This window comes from Triturus cristatus, chromosome 12, assembly GCF_964204655.1.
Source record: "Triturus cristatus chromosome 12, aTriCri1.1, whole genome shotgun sequence".
NCBI classification, from domain to species: Eukaryota; Metazoa; Chordata; class Amphibia; order Caudata; family Salamandridae; genus Triturus; species Triturus cristatus.
The window spans coordinates 515,840,780-515,853,743 of record NC_140595.1 but is presented as its reverse complement, the minus strand read 5'-3'; positions in this window follow the sequence as shown (position 1 = coordinate 515,853,743).

The following is a 12,964-nucleotide window of genomic DNA, read 5'->3' as shown; positions in this document are numbered from 1 at the left end:
AAACATTTCTAAATTAATTTTTTTCACAGAATGGATTCTGTTTTGAAAGAAATTCTTTTGTTCAAAATCGTGGATGTATAGTACAGCCAAAGTCAGGGTACAAGTCAATCCCATAGAAGTCTCAGCGTTTGTAAATATAATGTTTTTTAAAAGTGAAAGAAGAACCAGTTGAAAGCAGTTAAAAACAAACAAAACAGTTATCCGGTATGGCCATTCGCTCCGGCACAGCATATCCTCAATTACTGCTATTGTTCGATTAGAGGTATACTTGTAGAAAGAACCTCAATGTCTAGACCCACAAATAGTTGGTTCTCTGGGTCATATTTAACATATGTGAATGAATTAAACATAGATGTAGTGTTCTTAAGGCAAGCCAAAGTATCATGTACAAACGGTTGCAGACAGAAGTCCACATACTAGGACAGTTGTTCCAGTATAGAGCCCACATCAGACACTACAGGGTTCTGAAGTAATCACACTGGGGAAGCTAAGAGAAGAGACTTCATGTTTATTGACCGTTTGCCTCCACAGCTCCCAGGAACTGACAAGTTCCTAACATTCAAACAGATGCATTCCATAGCCATGGCAATGACATCACAAATGCCACTAGGAAGATGGATGAGCCTACTACAACATCTCCCCTCTTCCAAATGACAACATAACTGAGTACAAAAGGAAAGAAAACATGGAGGAAGAAGAAAACAATAAGGACAGGAACCAAAAGAGAATGCACTTGAAAAGAGGAACGAAAAGAAAACAGAAGAAACAGAAGAAAATATCAGTGCATCAATACCAGCAATGTAAGCGACACTCAAAAACAATGGAAATAATACAAAGTAAACAAATACATGCGATTAAGAATACAGTTTACAAAGCCATTAAAACGATGTAAATAACAGTACATTAGTACCTGCAATTCAAACGATTCTCAGAAGTATTGGAACTGAAATGAGATACACCAATCCATGCAAAAATGAATAGAGTTTACAAATCCATCCGATTATGTGGAAAACTAACCCGACCACTCCACCGTGGCGGGACATATTTCAAAGACGACTCAGCAAAACCAGAATTCACATCTCCAGACTCAAGGTCTGATTGAGAAACAGCCCTCTTAGGAATCTTGTAAATCCTTGATAGGTTCAACCAATTCTTCCTATTGACCCGTACAGCAAAACGAGAAATAGCATCTACTTTAACAGGAGGACCAAACTTTGATAGCCCTTTAGGGTCACTGAGAGAGGACTTGATTCTCACCCAATCTCGTACAGAGACATTGGATTTGAAACTCTTAGGATTAGGGAGAACAGATTGATTAATTTACCCAACCTTGGCTTGACACTCCCCACACTTAATCAGTGAACCCCATTTCTTCATCCAAGCAGGACACATATGAAAATAAGCTTCTCAACCCCTGAGAAGTTTAAAGGGGCTGGAATCCGTGATGGAACGGAGAGTTGACGGATGTGCCCAGAGCATACTTTGAACAGCTTCCTTAAGATCAGTCCTTGAAGAAACGGCCCACTGAACACATTCAACTAGAATACGGTTGGGGCGCTCAATAAAACCATTGGCCCGTGGGTGATAGAGAGCCACACGCTTGTGAGCAATACCAGACTGGCTCAAAAAACAAGACACTTCTTTGGAGGTAAATTGTACTCCATTGTCGGAGACAATTTCTTTGGGAAAGCCCTCTCTTGCAAAGAGACTTTGAAGAAACTTGATGACCTCTTGAGAATTGGGATCAGTCATGAATTGCACCTCCCACCATTTGCTGAAATAGTCAGCCACAACCAAAGCAAATTTATACTCTCTAGGCAGAATGTTAAAGGGTCCCACAAAATCAATAGCTAGCTTCAACCAAGGACCATTGGGAACAATGACCTCTTGCACAGGAAGTGATACAATTTTTATCACTAGTACAACAGGTCATACAACCTTCCACAACATCATTAATTTGTCGGTCCACGGAGGGCCACCAATGGACAGCACGGATCCTTCTTTTGGTGTTAGTTTGCCCGAGACGGCCCTCATGGCCATACTCAATAATGCGACTTCTCAAAGACTCAGGAGGAACACATTTTTGACCCCGCATGATCATTTCTCCACCCTCCAAAGTGAGTTCATCTGCAATTTTGGCAAAAGGATGAAGATGACAATCTAGGTGTTTTTCCTTGGCCCACCCAGACACAAACTCTTTAACACTCTTGAGTACAATATCTGACGCCATACCCCGAAACCACTCCTGTTCTGAAAAAGAACCTAAACAGCAAGCATCAACTGCAGCAATAAGACACTCCTCCTCAGCATGATCATCAAGTTCTTGTTTTGACAGAGGCATGGGAAACCTTGAGAGAAAATCAGCTTGGTGTTTTTCCCCCAGATATGTGCGCAACCTCAAAATTATATTGTAGCAACTTGGAACTTAATCTGGCAAACCTTGGAATATGATCTTTTACAATTTTACCCTCAAGAATAGGAATGAGAGGTTTGTGGTCAGTCAGTAAGCTAAAAGACTTACCCCACAAGAAACATTTGAATCTCTCCACCGCCCAACAACACGCCAACTGCTCACGCTCGATGACAGAATAGTTCTTTTCACTAGGGCGTAAAGCTCGTGAGGCAAAGCCTACAGTGTACTCTTTGCCCTGCTTGACTTGAGGAATCATCCCTCGAATGACCATACAAACTGGCGTCAACAGACACGGTACACTGATAGCAAGGATCAAAAGGTGTCAGGAACCTTGCAAGACCCCAATTCTTTCTTGATCTGTGAAAACTCATTCTGACAGATATTGTTCCAAACAAACATGACCTTCTTCTTTAGTAATACTCTCAAGTGTACGGTCTTGGCCGCAAAATTCAGAATAAATTTAGGGTAGAATTCATACATCCCCAAGAAGGAAGACACAAGTTCCTTTGAAGTGGGACAAGGGGCATTCACAATGGCCTGAATAAGTCCTTCTCTAGAAACCATACCTTCTCCAGAGATGATATGCCCCAAATACTCAGTAGATTCCACACCGAAAAAACACTTGAGTTTATTAGCCACAATGCCTTTAGCTCCCAACTTCTCCAACACTAAAGAAAGATTTTTGCCATGAGATTCTTTGCACTTACCAGCAACCAAAATGTCATATTGGAACACTACTGTGTCAGTGACACCTTCCAACACCTTTTCCATGATTCATTGAAAAACCGACGCTGCCGAGGTTAACCCGAAAGGCACCCTCCGAAACTGAAATGTCCCTATGGGTGATACAAAAGCGGTCAAGTGTTTAATGGTAGGGTCTAGTTCAACTACCGAATCACACATTCTCTTAAGTTCTGCTGACAGATCATCCCTGACAGTGAAACAGTACATTGCGCAACTTGTGCTTGATTTAATAAAATGCTTAAAACCTTTAATGCATCCCAATCTGTCTCCAAAAACCTTTGAAAATCTGTTGGACCAAGAGACAAGAGTCTCACCTTGAGAATGTTCATCAACCACAGAAACTTGCTCTGAAATTCCAGGCCTAAGTGTCATGCCGAACAAGCCCTGATGGTACCATCCGAGAATATTGAGGCCTTTCTTTGCCACATAGACCTTCCCTTGAATATGTCGGCCCTTAAAAACAACAGAAATTCAAAAATAATAGATAACTCAATGTTCCTCCCTTCATAAGAAACAGGACTTCTGTCTGGTGAATTGAGAAATCTGTCCCCCCCAGGTCTTCTCAAATAACTCCTCAGTGATCACAGTCATACGTGCACCTGAGTCCACTAGCAGATGAAGAGGTTTACTATCAACCACATGATCAACACAATCCTCAGAATCATCCTTGATGACAACTACTAAATCTGTTAACGAACTCACTACCTCACACACCGTACTGGATTTATCTTCTTCAGCATAAACCACATTGACACTGCCCCGAAAACCACACATCTTTGCAAAATGCCCTTGTTTCCCACATTTGCGGCACAATCCATTCCTGGCAGGACATATCTTAGAATTGGGAAAATGAGAAGGATACCCACATTTTGTACAAACATTCTTTGAGTACACACCTTTCTTCTCGGTTTTGGTAGGGATGTACCCAACTCCTTTTTGTTCAACTTGATGTTTGTCTTTTTCAGCCTGCGCTTTGTCAATTTTATCTTTACTGTCCTTCACAACACCTACAGCATTCTTTTCTGGCTTAAGTTCTCTCAATGCTTTTTGAGAGAGCTCAATACTTTTAACTATGGAGATTGTTTCTTGTATAGAAGGATTCTTTAGTGTGAGTAACTTTTCTTGAACTTTATCACTACAGTTAACAACGATTTGATCACAAATGAGTTGTGAGGTGAAGTGCTCAAACTCACACTCAGACGCCAGTATGCGTAATGCTGCTACATAATACACAATGCTCTCCTCATTGTCTTGTTCCCTTGTAAAAAATGTATGTCTGGCTACGACAAGACTACTTTCTACATCAAACTGCTTCTGCAGCATGCTAACTGCTTGGTCATATTCATTTAACTCTTCTTCTCCTACAACTACGTCCAAAGGAGGAAGATGTTCTAACACAGCTTGTCCCTCAAACCCAAGATTATGCTCCAAAATGAATAGTTTTCTCTGTGCACTGAATCTACTACCCCCATGGCGCCTAAATATTTCTCAAACGCTCTGTACCAAACCTTTCACCTTACTGGTGGATCACCTGGAAGCTGTAAAAAAGGGGGAGTAGGTTGTACATTTTGCATGTTGAAAAACCACTTGAAAACTAATACAGACTGAGACACAATACTAAAAGTTCACCTGCAGAGCAAGGTTAGTTGTCACAGATGTAAACTGTAAAGCGTTAAAAACAAACAGCGGAGCTTTCGCTAACAGCCTAAAAGTCCACCTGCAAAACAAAAGTTAATTGTCACAAACTTGCTTTCCACCTGCAAAAATGAAGGCATCAACACTTCACAGAAGATGTCAACGTCGAGATGAAAACTGGAATGCAGGATGCAGGGCTAGCCAAACACGAAGAAAGCGGATTGAGCTGCACACGTGGATGGAGGAATTAAACAGTCAGCCAACTCGTCGCCAAATTGAAGTAATCACACTGGGGAAGGTAAGAGAAGAGACTTCATGTTTATTGACCGTTTGCCTCCACAGCTTCCAGGAACTGACACGTTCCTAACATTCAAACAGATACATTCCATAGCCATGGCAATGACATCACAAATGCCACTAGGAAGATGGATGAGCCTACTACAGGCTCCTGGAAGGTGGGAGACTACTATTGTGCGTCTTGGGTAGAATCTAAAATAAGGGGACTCCAGGATGCTTGGCAATAAGAAATTACCCTTTTTGTTTGCTGATAATATATCTTAATCAACCAGAGTATTAATCTCAATCATCAAATTGTTGGCTGGATCACTGTCAAGTATTCTACAGTTGCCTGCATCAACAAACAAACCTAGAACTTTCACTCTATACGTATCCCTGTTCATCGGTACTGTGGCCTACCATTATTAGCTGGCTTAGTAACGCTACTCGCTAAATCTTCCTCTTTAGACACATTTTGAAAAGTGCTCCCTGGAATTATTCTCAAGTATTCTCGGTTCTTACACAACAGCCTTTTCAATAGCAAAAGATTCTGAGCTGCTCCTAGGTGCAGAAATGCTGAAAAATTGGCAAAACCCTATGATTTTATTATGGATAGATGTTTTAATGGTTTCTAAAAAATATATAGCACGGACCAGAGGAAGCATATGAAGACCAGTTCACTATCAATGGTTGCTTTGAAATCTCCCTTTGTTCCTAGTGGTTCCCAGGGAGCGTTGGTCCCTTTCCTCCCTGGTTCTACCTCATGCTCTCTCCTTCTTTGAGACTCACTCTTCTTCTCATAAGAGGTTTAACCCCGATAGGTCCGGAAATAAAGGATTCTTCCAAAAGATTTAGGTGCCATTACATCTAGCAGACAATATATTCTTGGTTTTTTCCCCGACATTGTATCCATAGCAAAAAGGAAATAAAGATTTTACACTTAGTCTCAGTTCTTCAAAACCTGTAAATATCATGTTAATGCACATTGTCGACTAGACCATTATCAAGTAGTAGTCCAGTCAACAAAGAACTCTAAACGCAAATGACCACTAAAGGATGACTCAATGTTTATACAGTCAGTTAAACAAGTTACTTACCGCAATAATGCTTTTTTGCGTGGATATGCTACCTAACCACAGATTCCTCACCTTAGAATGTTTAACAGGTGCCACATAGGAGCCGGAAAACTTTTCTCTAGGAAATCTCCCATGCACCGCTAAGTGACACTGTGCGGTTCGGTATTGATACTGTATCGCCCAAAAGTGACGTGCTAACCTCAGTTTCTCTTTTCACACCCTCACACGCGAAAGTGTGAACAATTGGTAGTACCAGTATGCAGATTCCAACGACCCTTTTTGATGTTAAAAAGAGACCACTCCACAGAACTGAGATATGGGTGGTCAGGGAGGAAATTGCCCGTAGACAGAGATTCAACCAGAAAGAGTGTTACCAAAGGTTAGTAACTTTCTACTAATATAACCTTCTAACCACAGATTATTCACCTTAGAATAGATCCCAAAGTACCACCACCCCAGGGGGAGAGTTTGTAGAGTGGACTTACCAAAAAGTCTTTTAGGACCTCGCAGGGCAAATGTCCTTCCTGCTGGATCTGGCTGTCAAGGCAACAGTGCTTTGTAAACATATGCATGGATTCCCATATTGCAGAATGGAAGATATCAAGGAGAGGCCCTCTGCATGCCACTGTAGTATTCTCAGCATAAGCTCTGTTGGAATTAGCTCTCAGACCTTATGGTGGCTGCTTCTTGGCACTGTGTAGCAGACAATGTAGAGGACTATCGACCTCGACAGGGTCCTTTTCTGCACAGCCTTCCCTTTCTTCGCCCCACACAACCCCACAAAAAGTTGACCGTCCACAATGTGTGCACTGCTACGATCAATATAAAAGCTTAAAGTGCTTTAGGGGTCCAGCCAATAACATTTCTCCTCGCTTGAGGGGTGAAAAGGGGCAAAGAACGTAGGCTGGTGATTGAGTGCCCAATGCGGAAAGGAATCACAACTTTAGGAAAGAAACTGCCTCAGAACTCAATATCAGTTTGTCTGGAAAATAAAGGTGATGTAAAAAGGTGATGTAGGGTGGATAGCGACAACGCCTCAAGTTGACTCATACGACAAGCTGAAGTAATAGCAATTAGGAGGATAGTCTTCAAAGTCCATAGACTTGATGTCTTCATACTGTGGGGTGTGCGTCCATTGAGGCGTTACCGGGAGGGCGCATATGCCTATATGCATATGAAGATGACCTGGAAGAACGATTTTGTTTATTTTTTGCATCTCCGGGACGCCTTCCTTTGGAGAAAGCGATTGAAGTTAGGGTTGCCATCTTTCAAAGAGAAAAATGCCAGCCATCTGTTCACATTTTATTATATGATTCTGTAAAGGTCCAGACATGGGTAAGTAGCATTTTACACGAACTCATTGGAATTCTTTCTTTATTTACTTTAATTATTAGTCAGGGGTCATTGGGGAATTTTCTGTTTAAAAGTATGTACTGACAACAGGAATAAACAGCGTCTTAGACAAGACTAAAAACAACATTTTCTATAAGTATTTTTTTGTTGTTTCACCTTCACGGCAGCTGCATGAAACAATGCACACACCTTAAATGAAAAATAAATGCAAAATAAACTATTTGGTGGGAAATGCACTCTTTTACATTATGAAACATTACTCTTTAATATGATCACTGCAAATGTCTGTCTGTGAGAGCACAGAGCCACAGAATTGAATCCTGTTTGGCGTAGTTCAGAATAGGGACTCTGGTATTTATAGTGCTATGAGGTCCAAGCAAGCTACAGAAAGCACTGTGAATATTAGAACATGATTTTATACATTTTATTCCACATTGTTTAAGATAGGCTGCCACACAATGATTTAGTGTATTTGATAAAAGAAGCGTTTTTCAAGAATCCACATTAGTAATAGCAGTAGACTGTACCATGTGCAGATATTCCCATAAGTCCATTAAAAGAACACGTTCCAAAACTCCTTACATTGTCTATCAAAAATAAATACTTGTCATCATGATACTTCAAGTGACTCCATAATTTAAAGCACTTCAGAGACCCCCTCCCTGTCCCCCCCTATTCCATTAACAATTCAAGAGTGGTTGCTTTTAACAAACTGTATGGGAACTGTTTTTAAAAAATGAAAAAACCTTGGTCCCCATAAATCTGACCAACTTTAACATCTGTTTAAATGCAGATGTACTCTCAGGTGAGTCGAGGAGGTGGCAGGGAGGAGGACAAAATGGCCATATTCAGAACCCTGGTCGCCCTGACCCCTAAGTCCTGCGAGTAATGGCCCAGGAGAAAGCAGAACAGAGCTAAATATATGGATGGCGTCAAAATGATGGCCTAGAGAAGGGGGTACTATGTGGTGTCTAATCTTTTCGTTTACAAATGGACAGAGTTTCCCCACTTATGGTGTTGAGCAATGTAGACTTCTTTTTTAAATTTTTAAGTGCCATCAGTACCATTAGCACAGCAAGTGCTTTGGCTCTGGGGAAACAGATTGAGAGATCACTGCACCCCCTTTAGGAAATGTTACTAGCAAAAGGGGGTGGAGAGACATTGTCCTGGTTAACATTGGGGCCCAAGTCCCCCGTGCTGCACAGGCAACATGTAGGTATTATTGGATGTGCAGGTGCAGTGGCACCGGGACCCAGGGGTGCGAGGGCCCAACCAAACCCCGATCGTGACAGTTTTTACCATCATTCCTTGCTTGTATCAGGGCTCAGGGCATCTTTGCTGTGCTAGTGTTGCTTTGGGCATTGAACCAATGGCCCAAGGGAGGAGAACAATGAAGCAGAGGTGACACCTTATCGTGAGCCTCAGAGATGGCATAAAGGAAGACGGGGCAATAGAGACTGCCTGCTTCACGAGGCATTCGTTCTCATTAAGGAGGCAGGTGCAGTGGCACTGGGGCCAAGAAATGTGAATTTGGAGTGTATTACTTTACCATCGAAGCATGGTGGATAGCATTAGGGCTAAGATGCAAAGGCGACACATGAGAGCTAATTTTTACTGAAAAGGGCAGAGTCTGTTTCAAGATTGGAGTGATGGCAAGGTATGGTTGGGAAGGAATGACAGATACAGAAGGGTTGCCTGATGCTCAGGGCAACAGCTATCATTAGTGCCAAAGGTGCAGTTGCTTTGGGGCCCAAGAGTGTGAGCGGTTTACAAGTCCCCAAATAATGAGCGTAGTGTTTTGTGCCCTGTGAGAAGTTGGCCTGGTATATGCTGTCGACTAATGAAAGTGGGCACCTTGCATCAGTCCAAACACCACTTATCGTGATTTAAGAGGTCAAAGATAACCTTAGAAAGCTATCCAAGTGGTAGCTGTGGAGAGTAGCCTTCAGGCTTAGTCTTGATGGAATGTTAAGCAGCATGTTTTACCAGAATGCATCCTTAATATATTAGTTAAATGAAAAGAGAACCACATAGTAGTTATAAAAATATGTATTTATTATTATAACACCTTAAATACCTCACAGTATCTGCTACACGCATATAAACACAAAGCACACAATACATGCTATACACAGAAACAAAGGTAAGCAGCACTAATACACAGTGGGATCCAAGGGGAGACCAAACCATATAGTAAAATAGTGGTATAAGAACCACGACTCGAGTCAAAACAGTGTCTAGAGGTTGTAGAATCGCTGGGACCCCCAGGACCCAGCCAAGGTTAGTAAGTAGGGACCCCAAGGAGGACGGGTACAGTGTGAGAACATGACCGCGTGCTAAGTACAATTCAATGGGAGAGTCGCAGTTGCAGTTTTAGTGTTTAAGGACCCTTCCCAGTGGATTACGAGGAAACCCTTTGGAACATAGAAGGTTGGAGAGCCACCCCACCAGTGGATACCAGAGTTACCTATCCCAGGGAAGCCAGGTGCATAGGGTTGAAGTGGCGTCGGAAACCGCCGTCGTTTTGAATGGAAGTCTTCAAAGAAATGCCACTGCTGGAAGAAAGAAAAGTGTCCAGTGGAACCCACAGGTGGATTCTTGAAGGAAGGAACCTGAAAGCAGAGGGGACAGAGTGTGGATCACTCAAGAGTGACCAGGGGCTTGGTAGATGAATGCCCACCGATGTCGGGTACTTCGGGTGAGAAGGAGGAGACCTTGACTCTGCAGCCACGGCGACCAAGAGACGTGGAAGATGACCAAGAGCCGGATACGAGCTGTCCCACGAAGGATGTCGCATGCTGAGGGGTCGGTGTCCGGCGGGAGTACCAAAAGCCTTGGCAGCGGCAACCCATGAAGAAGGTCCAGGAAGGTCACGGACTGGCTCAGCAAGGACCAGGAGACTCACTGCAGCAAGGGGAGTCACGGCAGACCTGGAGCAACCAGGGGAGCCCAAGAAAATCAGTGAACAGGGGTTCAGGTTATGCAGTCCCCACGAGGGATACTGGCTTCAAACTCAGTGAGTGGGGCAGCTCAAACTCAAGGAACGTAGGAACCCACCTCCTGTGTTGCTTGAGCCTCCGGAGTCCACAGGAGCTCAGAATCAGCAGACTGGACAGTTGCATTACGGTTTCTGCGAAAGCAGGGGAGTGACTCCTTCACCCCAAAGGAGATACTTCAGATGTCCTTGATGCTCCACAGGTCCTGCACAGAGCCTGTACGGTGCACGGGCACAGACAATGCTTTGGATGGAGGGAGAGACGAAGTTGTGCCCAGTGAAAGTCCAGAGTGTACAGACGGTCGAAGTTCAGTGGTTTCTTGATCAGAATCTTGTCCACGTAGAATCTAGGGTCCTGCAGCCAGGCAAGCCTTTTTGTGCCCACAGCAGAGGGTTGGACAGATTATGGGGACCCTTCCATGGGAGGGTCAGGACAGTGGGGAGGATACTCCCATGTCCTTTGTCTAGTTTTGCACCAGAGCAGGAGTCAATGGTTCCCAGAACTGGTTTGAGCTGGACTATGCACAGGGACACCAAATGTGACTCTCGTGCAGACCTTCAGGCACTTTGGAAGTGCACCCACCCAGCCCCAATACACTAAATCCTCTCTGGGACGTGGTCACAGCTCCCTGCGACAGGATGCCTATTGTCCTGCCTTCCCCTGCTTGAGCTTGGTGCAGCAGCAGGAGGGCAGAAATGTGTCTCTGGGTGGCAGCAACCATTTTGGGCTGCCCGGGTCGAGAAGGCTGATACCGGAAAGACAAGTGACCCCACGAAGCTCGCTTCAGTAGGGTGGAATTATACCTCTCAAACCGGTTATCCATATGGAGGTATGATTCCAAGGTGTTTGATACCAAACACAACATGTTTTGTTTCAGCCGTTTTCGAAATAGCATTTACAGCGAGGATTTAATGCACCTCTACCTATATGTCTGGCTGTGTCACAGACAACCCGGGAGAATGGTCTCCGAAGGCTGCAGAGGGACTCTGCTCATGCAGGGGCACCCTCTCACGTAAAACCCAGCACCCTGCCTTCAGGATTGTCAAGGCCTGCTATAGGGGTGACTTATACGTTTTAAGTGTAGTGACCTATAGATATAGTAAACCTATATCTAACGTAAGTGGTGCAAGCACCAGCTTACACAGGTTGCAATGGCAGACCTGTAGTTCCATTTTGCATGGTCTCTCATGGGTGGCATAATACATGGTTCAGTCCATGGGTGGCCTCTGGGGTACCTATGCCCTGGGTACAGGTGTACCATTGTAAAAAAGTGCCAACTTTCTTGCATGGGTATGCCCCCACTTTTTGCTGAATTGCTGATGTACTTTGAGTGTGCCCTGAGCTCCTGCCAATCAGGTACCCAGGGCCTATGTTCCTTCCCTAAAACTGTGTTGAAGCCAAAACCCAATTGGCATCTCTGGCCAAATGTCAGCCCCTTGTAAATGGTACACTAGGTACCCAGGGCCTTGTGACCAGAGAAGGCCCCTAAGGGCTGCAGCACTTATTGTGCCACCCTTACAGGCCCTGCACCCTGACACACACACACTGCTCTTGCAGGCTGAGTGTCTGGCTGCAGAACAAAATAGAGAGTCGATGTGGCACACATCCCTGTTTGCAAAAACCACCAAAAGTAACCAGGGTCAAAATGCAGGAGCCAAATTATATAACGAACAACGCCTTAATTAAGAAGGAAAAAGCACAATTGTGAACAATGACATTGATCTTGAATCCCATCAGCCACTATAAATAGCGCATATCATCATCTAGGATTCAGCAATACACACGTCTCTTGTGCTAAAGACACATATGGTGTATGGAACCAAGGGAAAGCAATGAAATTCACAACCTCTGGAGTAGTATGATGTCGCTAACGTGTAATTTGAGAGTGGTAGATGGTATTGAAGCAGTGCAAGAAAAACAAAATAGGTGAGTGCAGATGTTAAAAACAACTACTGGGTCAGTACAACTAATTTATTCATTACTGACCGAGTGGTGTGGTTAAAAACAGTGCAAAAAGCAGTTTGAAATAATAACTGCTGTTGTCCTAAAGTTGGTCTACATGTTTCAGCCTTATGATTGAGTGCCAATCAGGCTTTCGTCAGGACCAGATCTAAACAAGCTACTGCTAGTTGGTGTAGTAATCCAAACAAGAAAAAGAAAAATGCGACCTACTTGAATGGAGGTGCTGGAACACTCCCGACTATACGTGGAGTGTTAATCAGATACTAAAATAAAGAAAAATTATCAATGACAAGAACTGTAATAGAATATAACAATGCAGTTCACAGGCTTTTTCTCAACATTAATATAAAACATTATTGGCGTTGAGGCGGCTCGCTTTGTTTGTTAAACTGACTGAGTTCTAGTAAATCTAACACAAACTATAACAAATTAGTTTCAATTCCAAGATTAATATCACCAACATGAAAACTAGATTGGTAAAATGCTTACCCCTCGATGTAGGGGGTCGC